At 32.1% G+C, this 12,109-nt stretch overlaps 1 protein-coding gene across 1 annotated transcript in view; it reads left to right on the top strand.

The window, feature by feature from the left end:
* Positions 1-12,109, top strand: part of LOC112624831 (bifunctional heparan sulfate N-deacetylase/N-sulfotransferase 4) — a 301,958-nt gene that overhangs the window by 1,758 nt on the left and 288,091 nt on the right. The window contains exon 2 of the mRNA XM_025385855.1: positions 10,836-11,599. The gene's annotated coding sequence lies outside the window, so the exon portion shown is untranslated. The remainder of the gene's footprint in view (positions 1-10,835; positions 11,600-12,109) is intronic.

Genomic DNA, 12,109 nt, shown 5'->3' with positions numbered 1-12,109 from the left:
TGGCTCCAAAACCTCCTGTGGATGCCAAAATACACAGAATGCTCAAGTCTTTGATATAAAATGGCATAGTATTTGCATACAACATATGTATATCCTCCCGTATACTTTAAATTACGTCTAGATTACTTATAACAACTCATATAATGTAAGCACTATGTAAATAATTGTTACACTGTACTGTTTAAGGAATAATGACAAGAAAAATGTCAGTACCTGTTCAGCACAGCACAACCACAAGACTAGTCTCTTTTAAAAAGTGTTTTGGATCTGTGGTTGGTTGAATCCATGGGTCAGGAATCCACAGATATGGACGGCCAACTCTACTAGCCATTTATCTTTATATTTCCTACCCAGAAGCATTAATATGTCTTAATTTTAATAGAAAATGGAAACAGCAAACCAATAACTATATTTTTGAAATTGGAAATCAAATTATGAGTATTTTTTCTTTGTTTTATGTTTTTGTCTCGGCAAAGTGAAATGATTCTGTAAGTGTGAATCAATGAAATATTAATTTGTCCTCATTTCAAGCAGACTAAATAACATCAACTTAAAAACTTATGTTAAGTGTCTTTAGCTAATATATTTTATTATAGTTAAATCTACTTAGCTCAAAGTTGCTGCTTTACAGTAAAATTGATGTTACTCCAATAATTCATTCATAAATAATGTCAATCAAAAATGTCTTCCTTCATAAATTTAACATTATTTAGCACCAAAAGTTCACTTACTTTAAAAAGGCGTGACTTTTATTTTATATCTTTGCTGGAAGTAAAAAAGAAACAAACAAACGTTGCTGTGGAGTTGTGAATGACATTTCTGCTTTGAACTCCACTTTTACTTTTACAATAAAATAGCAAATTGTTTAAGAATCATAGAATATGTTTGCTCCATGGAAATAGGCAGACCTAAACAGGGTAAAAAAAATCTTGAAGTTTACTCACATTTTAAAGAGTATTTAAAAAAATTTACTATAGATGGAAAAATTTTTAAATCATATAACAATTTCTACTGATAAGGAAACACGATCATTATTTTTTCTTGCTTCAATTCATATAGCTATGTATTAGGTAGAATAAGGTATTTTACAACTTTAGCGGCAGAGAAAACAACTTTATGTAAATTAAGTAATACTGTGTAACAAGTTATCCAAAATTTATGTCTTAAATATATGTTTTTGTCGTTAAAAATTTTAAGACTTGCAGTTCTAAGTTTTTATCTGAAAACCCATAAATCCAAACAATTGCACTACCAAAATGAATTAATATTGCTTGCTATTATTGATATAAAGAGGTAAACATTCATATATATAACTCAAAGCTCCACTTATTTTTATGTTCATTGCATTAATATAATTTGCTTCTGTCTCTGTTCTCCTTGCAGTTCATGGATCAGCAGGTCTGTTTAGTTCAGCTGATCTGGTTGTCTTCTGCTGGTATTGACTAGGCTTGCTCATGTACATATAGGTCATTTATGGGCTCTGCTCTAAGCTATTCTTGGCCAGAACACCTAAGCTGGACAGTGTTGGTCCGTGTGTCCTGACATGTCCTTCTCACAGTGATGACAGAATTACAAGAGCACAAACCTGAAATTAGCATAATGTCACTTCCCCCTTTGGTGGTGGTACATGACCGCTTCAAAGCGAGTCGTGTACCACCACCAAAAGAAAAGGGGAGGAGAAATATGGTAACCTTCTTATTGAGGGGAACTACAAAGTCACATGACAAAGGGCTGAAGAATTAGACAAATCAGGCAATCAGGCATTCTGCTACATTTTTTTCTTCTTTCTTCTGTATTTTGAAGCAATGATTGTTTTCCTCAAATTATGGCTACACATTTCACAAAAGAAAAGAACTTTGTAAAATTTTTGAATTAGGTCAGAAATTCTCACTGTATAAACAGTACACAACTAAAGAGCTTAATAGTAGCATCCTGAAATTCTTCCAGACTTGTAAGGCTGCAGCGAGATAGCATTAAGGTAGTGATAACATTTCTGTGATTTTTTTCACAGTAATCATGAAAAAATACTGAGCGCTACACTGCATAGTTTTATGAAAACTCATTTTTCCTGTTTAATTGGAAGTTGGAATTTTTAAGTGTTTATCTATAAATTTATAATTGTAAACAAAGTCCTAAAAGGAATTAACGTATTAGTTGTTTTGGTGTTGTCTACATGAAAAGAGGCCAGTGCTATTATTGTATGCTTCAAAGCTCCATTTAATTCCATGTTTGTATGATAACCTGGTCTGCCCCTTTGCCTGTATATTCCCAAAGAATAGCATTCTCTATTGACAGTCACTTTGTGAAATAATAATGGTGTTCTGCTTAGATTATTAAAATAGCTAAGTGAAAAATTAGTGAAAAGTTCCAATTATTATACCATGGAAATGACTTGATCTTTTTTATATTCAGTACTGTATAAATACATAATGAATCTAGATTCATTTTTCAAAATTCAGTTCATGGATCTTTACATGCATTTACATTAGTAGATTTAGGTCAGCATTTCAAAATGTTTATAGAATGGAATGGAATGGAACAAAAAAGAAAATCAAATGCACTGCACACAAAGTAAGAAGCAAGAATTGTTTTCTGAAGCTCTTGTTTCAGTGTCTCTGTGTTGTGGGTCACAAAAATTTGACAACCAGTGATCTAGATTGTGATATCCTAGCACCGGTCTGAGAAATTCTCTGATCCACCTCTTTTCTTCAAACCAGTAAAAGACATTGTATAATTTAAATAAAAATAAACAGAAAACAAAATCTCACAATTTTCCCTCATTTTAATTCTCACCTTAGCATATGCCAATGACTATGATTTCCTGTGCTGTCTAGTATTTCTAAAGCCTAATTAAATCCTTCCTTATCTACTATTCTTTAGAACACATATTGGTATAGATAAGCATTTGTATAAAACATATTCATGGAGCAGATAGCACAATTTAAACGCTACCAAATTATTGATAATTTGCCATATAGAAAGGTTAAAACACCATGACTCATGTTTTATCTATATATTACCAAGTGCATTATAAAGCACAGGGTTTTGAATGGACACCTGAAAGTCCACTCTGCTTACAGAGTAACGAAAAGGGGCATTCTCCAGGGACATTCATTCAGACGACTGTTTGGTATAGTGGAAATACCACAGGGTTAAAGGTTAGTGAGTCCTGTTGCTGATGCCAGATTTGCTACTTGTGTCTCATTGTTCTAACCTATACAATGTAGATATAATACCACACTAACTAATAATAGGATCATTGTGGCACTCACACAAAATCATCTATGAGAACATCTTTTGAAAACTCTGAAGATTTTAAAATGAGTTGAAGATAACATAATGTTAGTATTGAATGTATTATGAAAGCAAGCACATTGGAACAAACCTCTACTATCAGCTGTGACTGAGAGTATCAGGTTCAACAAATAGCCCTTTTCCCTTTGTCATCCTAACAGTGGTCATGGAAGGGACAAGTCAAATAGTGCTTTATGCTAGAGGAATAACTTCTTTCAAAGTAATCTGGAAATTTGAGATAGGGATTTCGAGAAACCAGATTGTTCTAAATGTACCTCTCGCTTAATTGCAAACACACGCAAGAATTGCTTGATTACCATAGTTACTTTGGCAGATTGAAGAATATTAATTATTTAGACTTGAGAAGTTGTACTTGACAAGTAATTAACGTTATTTTAAAGATTCACATAATTTAATTTGAACTAAACAGTTTACTCTAGTTTGATTTAATATTCAGGTACAAATTGGATGTCCTAAATAAAAGGACTAGATTTATATTTCTTATGACTAAATCTGGCTTATAGTTGTATTAATTTTCATTTATTTACATTAGCCTTAAAATAGCTTTTGTAGGATATAATCATAATGATCTTGTATAAAACATCTCATAATGAGGGAACTGAGGAGAATTCTCTGAAGGTAGAATTGCATCTGTGCCATAGCAGACAGGTAGAACGTTATAGTATGCTTCATAATTCCATGTATCCCATATCACTGTATGTATTAAAATCTGTAGGTAGTCGAATGTTTAAGATAATAGTATGTTTTAATGATACTACATATCTTTCAGTATATGCTAAATGCAAATTAGCAGTTACTATGAAGGTCATTTAGGAGCAAATGCTTCAAGTTCTAATATACTTAGCATCTTTGAGAGGAAGGGGTTTACAGTGAAGCAATCTATTTTTGAGTCACAAGAGGGGAAGGTAAAGGAGTATAAATAAGAAAGGTAGATAAGTGCATGATGATTTTATAATAGAAATAAATTTGAGAGATACAGCTGAGTATAATTTTGCATCTCCATGGCCCAGCCCTATTCTATGGTTATATCCTTAGAGTTATATTTGAATCATTGATAAGACTTTCATTTTACAAAATTTACCTCACTGTATTTGTTACCTGTAGTTTATCTTCATTTTCCAGGCATTGAAGAAGGCACTACCTTATTAATATTTCAAATAAACTAAATGGTATTGTGCATATATGTGTACATGTGTGTATTATATGTATAAGTTATATAATAGAATGTAATCTGCTATCTGAGATCTGAGATGCAGTGATTAAATCAAATTAAAGGTGAAACTAGGGGCTATTCACTCAAGTAATCTACCGGTAAGTAGGATACCAAATTAATTTTCTTTGCCTTTGATGAGACTCTGTGCTATGTTTTTGTGTGCATCAGTTTATAAATTAGTCAGAGTTTGAGGGGAAGTACAGCTCCAAATTTATGGTAACAGCAGTTTTCTTTAAAGCATATCAACAGAGATGAATTGGCAGATTCTTGGTTCGCCATCTTTTATACAATATTGCCCTCTATGGGAATATTGTAAAATATTGAATATTTTAGCAGGGTGATAAGTATATTCTTTCATACACTCCTGTGTTCATCACATCATTTTTCTTTCCTCTTAATTTAATTATTTTGCTCTTTTCCACCCTCTAACAGGTATAAACAGCTGAGCTGGCAAATGAATTCATTGTTGTTTTATTATATAGTAGGTTTAGAGTATCAGAATTCATTTTGCTTTATTTTATTTATTTATCTTACATTATATTTAATTATTTGGTTTTCTTTTGTAAAATATCTCTGTTTTCAGAGTACTATATTTTAATTTACTTCATAATCATTTCATTTATGATAATTCCTATTCAGAAAAGGGAAACACCAATTAAAGTTCTAAAATAAAATGATACTTATTGTAATATGGAAGACAAACAAATTGTTTTTTTCTGAATCTATAAATGCAAGCCAAATTACAGTAATGTATAAAATATTTTAAATTCTTTAAAATATATGACAATATTTTCATCAAAATATTTTTATTCATGAATAACATTAGGAAGATTAAATGACATAGATTCTAAAAAGGAAAACTAATCTGGGTTTCCTTATCCATGGGGAAAATTGCTTTATAATGCATCTTTGCATCTTCCTTTTGAAATGAATTATTGCTTCTCTTTGTGGCATACAGAACTGGTGCAACAGTTTCATATAAAATATATTTGTATGGGAAATGTTAATGTACTCCTCTCCCTATTTTCTAGCTTTGAATTGCCATCATTCATTCATTCATTCATTCAATCATAAATTTATTTTGTTAAATATCAGTAACTACTTTATGCCATGGCACTGGTCCACGTAATAAGGATATAAGCCTCAAACAGAAAAAAAAAAGAGAGAGAGAGATGATCTCTGTCCTCAAAGAGTAAAGACTTCATTGCTAGCATTATGTGTGTGCCCACAAATCAGGCAATGATAGCAATATAATGCTGTATACCTAATTGTTAGCTGGTTACAGAGGACAGCACTGGGTTTACAGGTCTTGGAATACAGCATGACTCTGGTCATTAGAATTCACAAGTATTGCCTCTCAAGCTTAAGGAGACTTTCAGCCATTGTTGACTTGCTTTAGAACATCTCATGTTCTTACACCACTGCTCACAACTTACCATCCCAACATGGTCCCCCAACACACACACACATACACACACACACACACACACAGCTTAAACCAAATAGGAGAAACAGTGACAGCATCCAGTGAATTACCCCAGAGTGATGATAATTTACAGTGAGGCATTGAAGCTAAAGGACAGAAATGGATTTGCTAGGGCTTAGTAACAAATTAAGATTTCCCATGCTGATCAGAGCATTAGCTAAATAGTTCATAAATGAGATGCCTTTCCCTGAAGGACTGGAGCAGGCAGAAAACAAACGATGTTGGGATATTTAAGATACAAAGAATTAGGTAACAGATGAAAGAAAATACCCTATATGACAAAAAGGTTTTTATCAAATTTATCACTGTGATGCTGTGATTCTGGTCTGCAAGTAGCTTTCTCACTTCGAACATTTAGGACTTCAAATTCGAGAACGTAAAATGACTTGACTTGTAAGGCGTAAGTGAAAAGGAAATCACCATTAAACCCTAATAAAATTTGGCAAATGAAAATTCCAAAGAAAAGAGAAACAAAGAAAGACAAACTGAAACTACCTAGTGTAGATAAAACTTATAACCACTGTAAGGTATTTAAAAATCCTACTCTGATGAGACATTCCCACTGGAGTTGGGGCCTAATTAATGCGCTTTATGAATTCTCCTCGCCTTTGTGTACCATCTAAAAGAGAAATTCACTGAAAATTCTCATAGCAAAGATCAGACCATGGAAAAATCATAAATTTAATGTTTACTGTCCTCTCCCACCTCACCGTGGGTCTCTCACTTGAATGCTAACATTTTAGCACACAACAAAATTTCTTGTGATGCAATAGTGTTTTGGCCAACAACTGCTATTTATTAAAAATCTGTTTCTTTAAGTAGTTGTCAGCCAAACTGGAATTGGACTGTTAAGTTTGTTTGTTCCCTCACTTGGCCTTTCAAGTTTTGCATCTTCAAAGGATTTATTTGAAGCATTAACATGCTGATTTCTCTCTTGCTACAACAATGCACTACAGTGATACTGGCAAAAAGATTCTTTCTTCCAACCTGCTCTTCCTATTTTTTCCCCCTTTTTCTAATAACTTGCTAACAAGAGATCCAGATGTGTAATAACATAACATCTAAGTCTGTGACTGGGGTGCTTGTTACCCGAGTAATGCTATTTGGCACTTATGTTTTTTTTTTTTTTTAATCATGTATTGTGATACCAATGAAGCAAAACTGACTTTATGCACCTTCTTTTTCACATAAGTTCTTTTCCTAATAATTGCCAGCAGAAGATTTTTTTTGCTCTTAATAAAAAGTTTTTATATTAGTCACTCACAGCCCAATTAGAGGTTTCTCCTGCTCCCTGAAGGCATAAACTTTGAACATAGAAGTTTCTTTTATTCATGCTTTTTCTTTAAAAAAAAAAAAAAAGAGTTATAACCTTTTGTGTTGGGACAACAGGATAATTGCTCATGTTAAAAAATAAAATTACAAGAAAAGGATATAGACAGAAAGTGGTAGCGTGGTAATAGAATCTTGTATTTGTAAGTTTTAGTAGTGAAGACTGTAAATTAAATTAGATGCATTCAGTCAAAATTATGAGAACTGTAAATTTAGTTGATTGTGTTCATTCAAGATTATTTTTGCTGTAAAAGTAACAAAAAAGGTGAAACTTGAAAAGAATAAAAATGTACATTTAAAGATCTAAATATCTTCTGTTTATAGCCTGTGTATGCATGATGAACAATTTTTTTTAAAAAGTAGAAATTATGAAGTACTTTGAATCTTGTTTTAGTATTTTCTATGCAAATTTTTATTTATTTTAGAGGCAAGCATTTAAAACTTACCATTAGTAACAATTAGCAGAACAAAGTTAATGAGAAAGAAAACGATGAAAAATTTTTGAAATTATTAAATTTACTGAGTTTTTTTGAAGTTTTCTAAGATGTTTATTAGTAGATATTACTACCTTTTCATATTCACTGTAATAAAGACTTGACATACAAACAAAAAAAGACCTTCCTTTTTAAATAAACATCTTTTTGTTTGTTTCTTATATTGAGTAAGTATATACAAAGATATATGTGTGTATTATAAAGAACAAGGTGTATATATATGTATTTATAAATTAAACTTAAAGTATATTATATTCTCATATATATGTTTTAAGTGTACATTATATAATGTTTTCAATGTTTTTCACTTTTAAAATTTCCAAATAATGCGTATAACACATACACATTTTTTGAACTTCCAAGGAAATGCCAGTGAAAATTTAAAAGGTAAATTCAAAGATAAATTCAGTTGAATGAAAAGGTTTTGTAGTGGGCAAATACTACTTGAACTTTTACTGAATCAAGAGAGCAATTGAATAAAAATACATGGAGCTCTAAAAGTTTATTAGTTCAACAAGTTCAATCCAATTTTTAAACGACCCAGTCAGGTCTTAATATAAGTCTGGACCTACACCTTAATAGATAAAGGAAAAATTATATTATACTTTATAGAGTGTTTAAAGAAATATAAAAGCATCTACTTTCTCCTCTAAAAGTCAACTATAAGCAATTGGGTAAATGCTTTGCATTGCGTGTATTGTTCAAAACAAACTGAATTGATGCTACATTTTGACATAAGTGCAAACCCTGTAAATTGTGGAACACAAGTTAAATGATTTAAAAACTTAAAACACTTTGAGTAAATAATTCTTTCCTCTTTTCTCTCTTGTGTATTATATTTCTTCCCAGAAATGTCCAAGGTCATTTATTTCATTTCCCCAACCTGACAGATTAGAAAATGATAAAAGATTACAAATTCACAAATACGTTTGTTTTAGTTATTTGAGACTACAATATACAAAGAAAATTATAAGAAAAATATTCAAAATACTTTGAGGATTATTTTGATCTGTTTTAGTGTGAGTGTTGCGAATTTCTCCAGTTTTCCCCAGGAATAGAAAAGAAAGCACTTTTTGGTAAGTTTCCATTCATTTATACATAGGTATATGGTGGGACCCTCTGCCTTCAGTACTTAGTATATTTCTGAATGAACAATGAGACAAGGAGAGTAAAGTTGGGTACTTTTTCCCTACATTGAATTTTAATTAATAATCTCTGGCTTTTTTGAATCTCAAAGTTTCATGTTTCACAAATATTTAAAAGAATTTTACGTTTAATAAGAATACCTTCTATTAATATTTTATATAGTACTTTTACATTGTGAAAGTATTTACTTCTTCAGCTTAAAACTTTGTTTATAGTTTAATGCTAGAGAAGAAATTGATCAACATTTTTCACTTGTAATCAATGAATATCAACTCTAGGTTATCACCAGAGCTGATGACATAAACCCTGATCCATGTTTTAATGTGATGGGTTTTATCTTCAGATCACTGTGTTGCCATTTAGTTCCAATAACCGAAAATACTCTGATAAAGTGGTATTCTTGATTGAGTTGTGAAATAGAACTATGTCAGTAATATAAAGATGCTGAGCATTTTATAATAGTTTTTTATTTAAATTATTTTTCTAAAGTTAAGACTTAAAAATAATCACCCAACTTGAATAAAAAAGAAGGCATTATTAGTTAGCCAAACTACATGCAATATAAAAATCTTCAGTTGGCTTTTACAATTTATACCATTTTATTTTATTTATCAACAGATAATGTTTCCCATGTTGCTATTCTAGTAATAATTATTTTATTATGACATTGTTGAAATATTTAACTGCAGTTTATTTATCCATTTTGAATTTTGATGTGTATCACTATCAAAATTCTGTCTTGATTTTAATTCATTTTTGCATTCCAAATGTTTTAAAAGGTAGTAAGAAGTACCTGAACTCTTTAATTATTTCTAAAATATAATTTTTTTCTTTAATATATTTTTTCCTTTGCACCAGAAAAACTAATTGGTACATGACCTATGAGTTACTAGATTGTATTTATTGCTTATGAAAAACTGGTAAATATTTTTTCTAACTTGGTAGATTTTTTTCCCCTATCCTCTGAATAGCATATGTCTGTGGCTTGCAAACCCTCAAAACCTTGTGCAGTATAATAACACTAGTAATCCTGGATGCATTAAAATTAATCTTCTGAAAGACCACATCATCAATAAATGCTGAGTTTTGAAGGACTCCCTACTACCCTTACTTCCAGTCCTATAGAGGACTTCATTGAAATCACCCCAGTATTTCAAATGGAACCACTACGTACAACCAATGACACCCATATACCCGAGGAAGGCTTGGAGTTGAGAAAAGCTTGTAGCTCTCTTCTGTAGCCTATAAGGGGTGTTGGACCAAATTCTCATTAGCATATCTTGTTCCACTAAATTAAATGGTAGATACTAAGGAATGTACTAAAGCAAGAAAAGCCCAGGGAATCATGTAGTCTAGAATGAGAGGATGTACCTGAAAACACTTTACTTTTACTTTTGCATATATCCTAATGAATAAGTTTAAATAACTTTACATAAAATATATAAAAGTACTTGATAGTATCTTTACGTGTTTACATGAATTAATAGAAAACAAAGAGCAGGTAATCTTCACCTTATATTGCCAAGTTAAAAAGAAAAAAGAGACATGGAAATGGAGGCAATTTTTTGTCAGTGCGGAGAATAGAACTTTTCCATAATAATCCAGTAATTTACCTTAATTACTAAAACAATGCACACAATAAATTCACAGGCACATACTCTTTCTTTCCTTCTAACATTTATCATGTTCTAAAATGCTATTATTAACTTCGGGAGTATGTAGCTTACTAATACTTGTCCGAGTTTCCTATTGCTCATTGTTGGCTTTTGTTGAGTTTGTAATTTGTGTGTTTAACTGGAACACATTTACAGCAGAAAATCCTGTCTTGAACTTTTCTTATTTTGTCCAATAGAATCTCGTGGCATAGTGTCATAGCTGCAAAGTGGAGTTCTATCCTCAAATTTCATAGGAAATAGTCCAACTGTACATTGAAAGATTATGCAAATCTTCAAGGAGCATCTAATCAATCACCGCGGTGTGAGAGGAATGCAGCCCATCGCTGAATTAGCTTCTGTTGGAATGTATTCATGTGTAACATCCCACTGACTGGATGACATCACAACAGCTCCAGGTCCTTGAAAGTCTTGAGGATGATTAGCTGAAGGAATTGGCTGTTTCTGCCAATCATAATCCAGCAAAGCTGCCTTTATAGTTCTGGAGATATGAGAGAGAGGGAGGGAGAGAAAGACCGACTACAGCTAAACAAGAGGCACAGCAGCACTAGCAACAGCAGAGCAGGAGCAGCTGGTATTCCGGTGATTAAATAGTTCTCATAGCCTTTTTGCTGTACTCGGTCTGCTCCCTGGTGTAATTCTCGTGTCCAAGAAGGAAGCTGCATTTTAACGGTGTGCTGAACAGAGGTTTGAATCATTCCAGCTGGCTGCTTGTTTTGAAAAGGACAATGTGTGTATAAATAAAAGGACTCTGCTGGAAGAGTTCAGATACTAAGACTGGAGCTAGAGAGTGCTCTTGGAATATTGTTGAGGCAGATTGCATGAACTGAAAGCTCCTTCTAATTAACCTGGAGCCAAGTGAACCTGAATACTGGATACCTCATGTTCTAACTCGGGATAAATTCAAGTTAGGAAAAGGCAAAATATTGAAATGCTTCTCTAGGTAAGTTACTGCTTAATTTGCTGAAATCGAGGCGTGTACCATAAATGAATATGCGTTGCTTAGCTATGTAAACAAGTCGAACACAATAAAGTTTTATTTGTGAAAGATTTATGTAGAAGCAGATAATATTTTAAAACCAAATTCAATCTCCCTTTTCCTCATGTGTGTGCTTACCTGTCATCATGCTTTATAGAAGTTATATTTGCACGGAAATAGAAAATACAGTCCTGCCTAAAAAAAAAAAAGAGAGAGAGAGAGAGAGAGATACAACTTGATAAAATTTAAACAGTTACTGGAACATTTGCATAGGAAATATCTTATCTGATACAATTTTAGCCTTTTCATATTAAAAGCACGAATTTTACAAACTCAACATCCAAAGTGAACTGTAGGGTTATAAATGTTTCCCTAGTAAGTGTTACTGAAAACATGGCATTCAAATTACCGAAGATGGGAACTCCTCTTCTTTGGACCTGAGATTTGTAGGCATGCTGTTCTAATGGTCTGCTT

The sequence above is a fragment of the Theropithecus gelada genome, chromosome 5, assembly GCF_003255815.1.
Source record: "Theropithecus gelada isolate Dixy chromosome 5, Tgel_1.0, whole genome shotgun sequence".
NCBI lineage: Eukaryota > Metazoa > Chordata > Mammalia > Primates > Cercopithecidae > Theropithecus > Theropithecus gelada.
The sequence above is the reverse complement of the archived record's forward strand: the minus strand, read 5'-3'. Positions and strand labels throughout refer to the sequence as shown.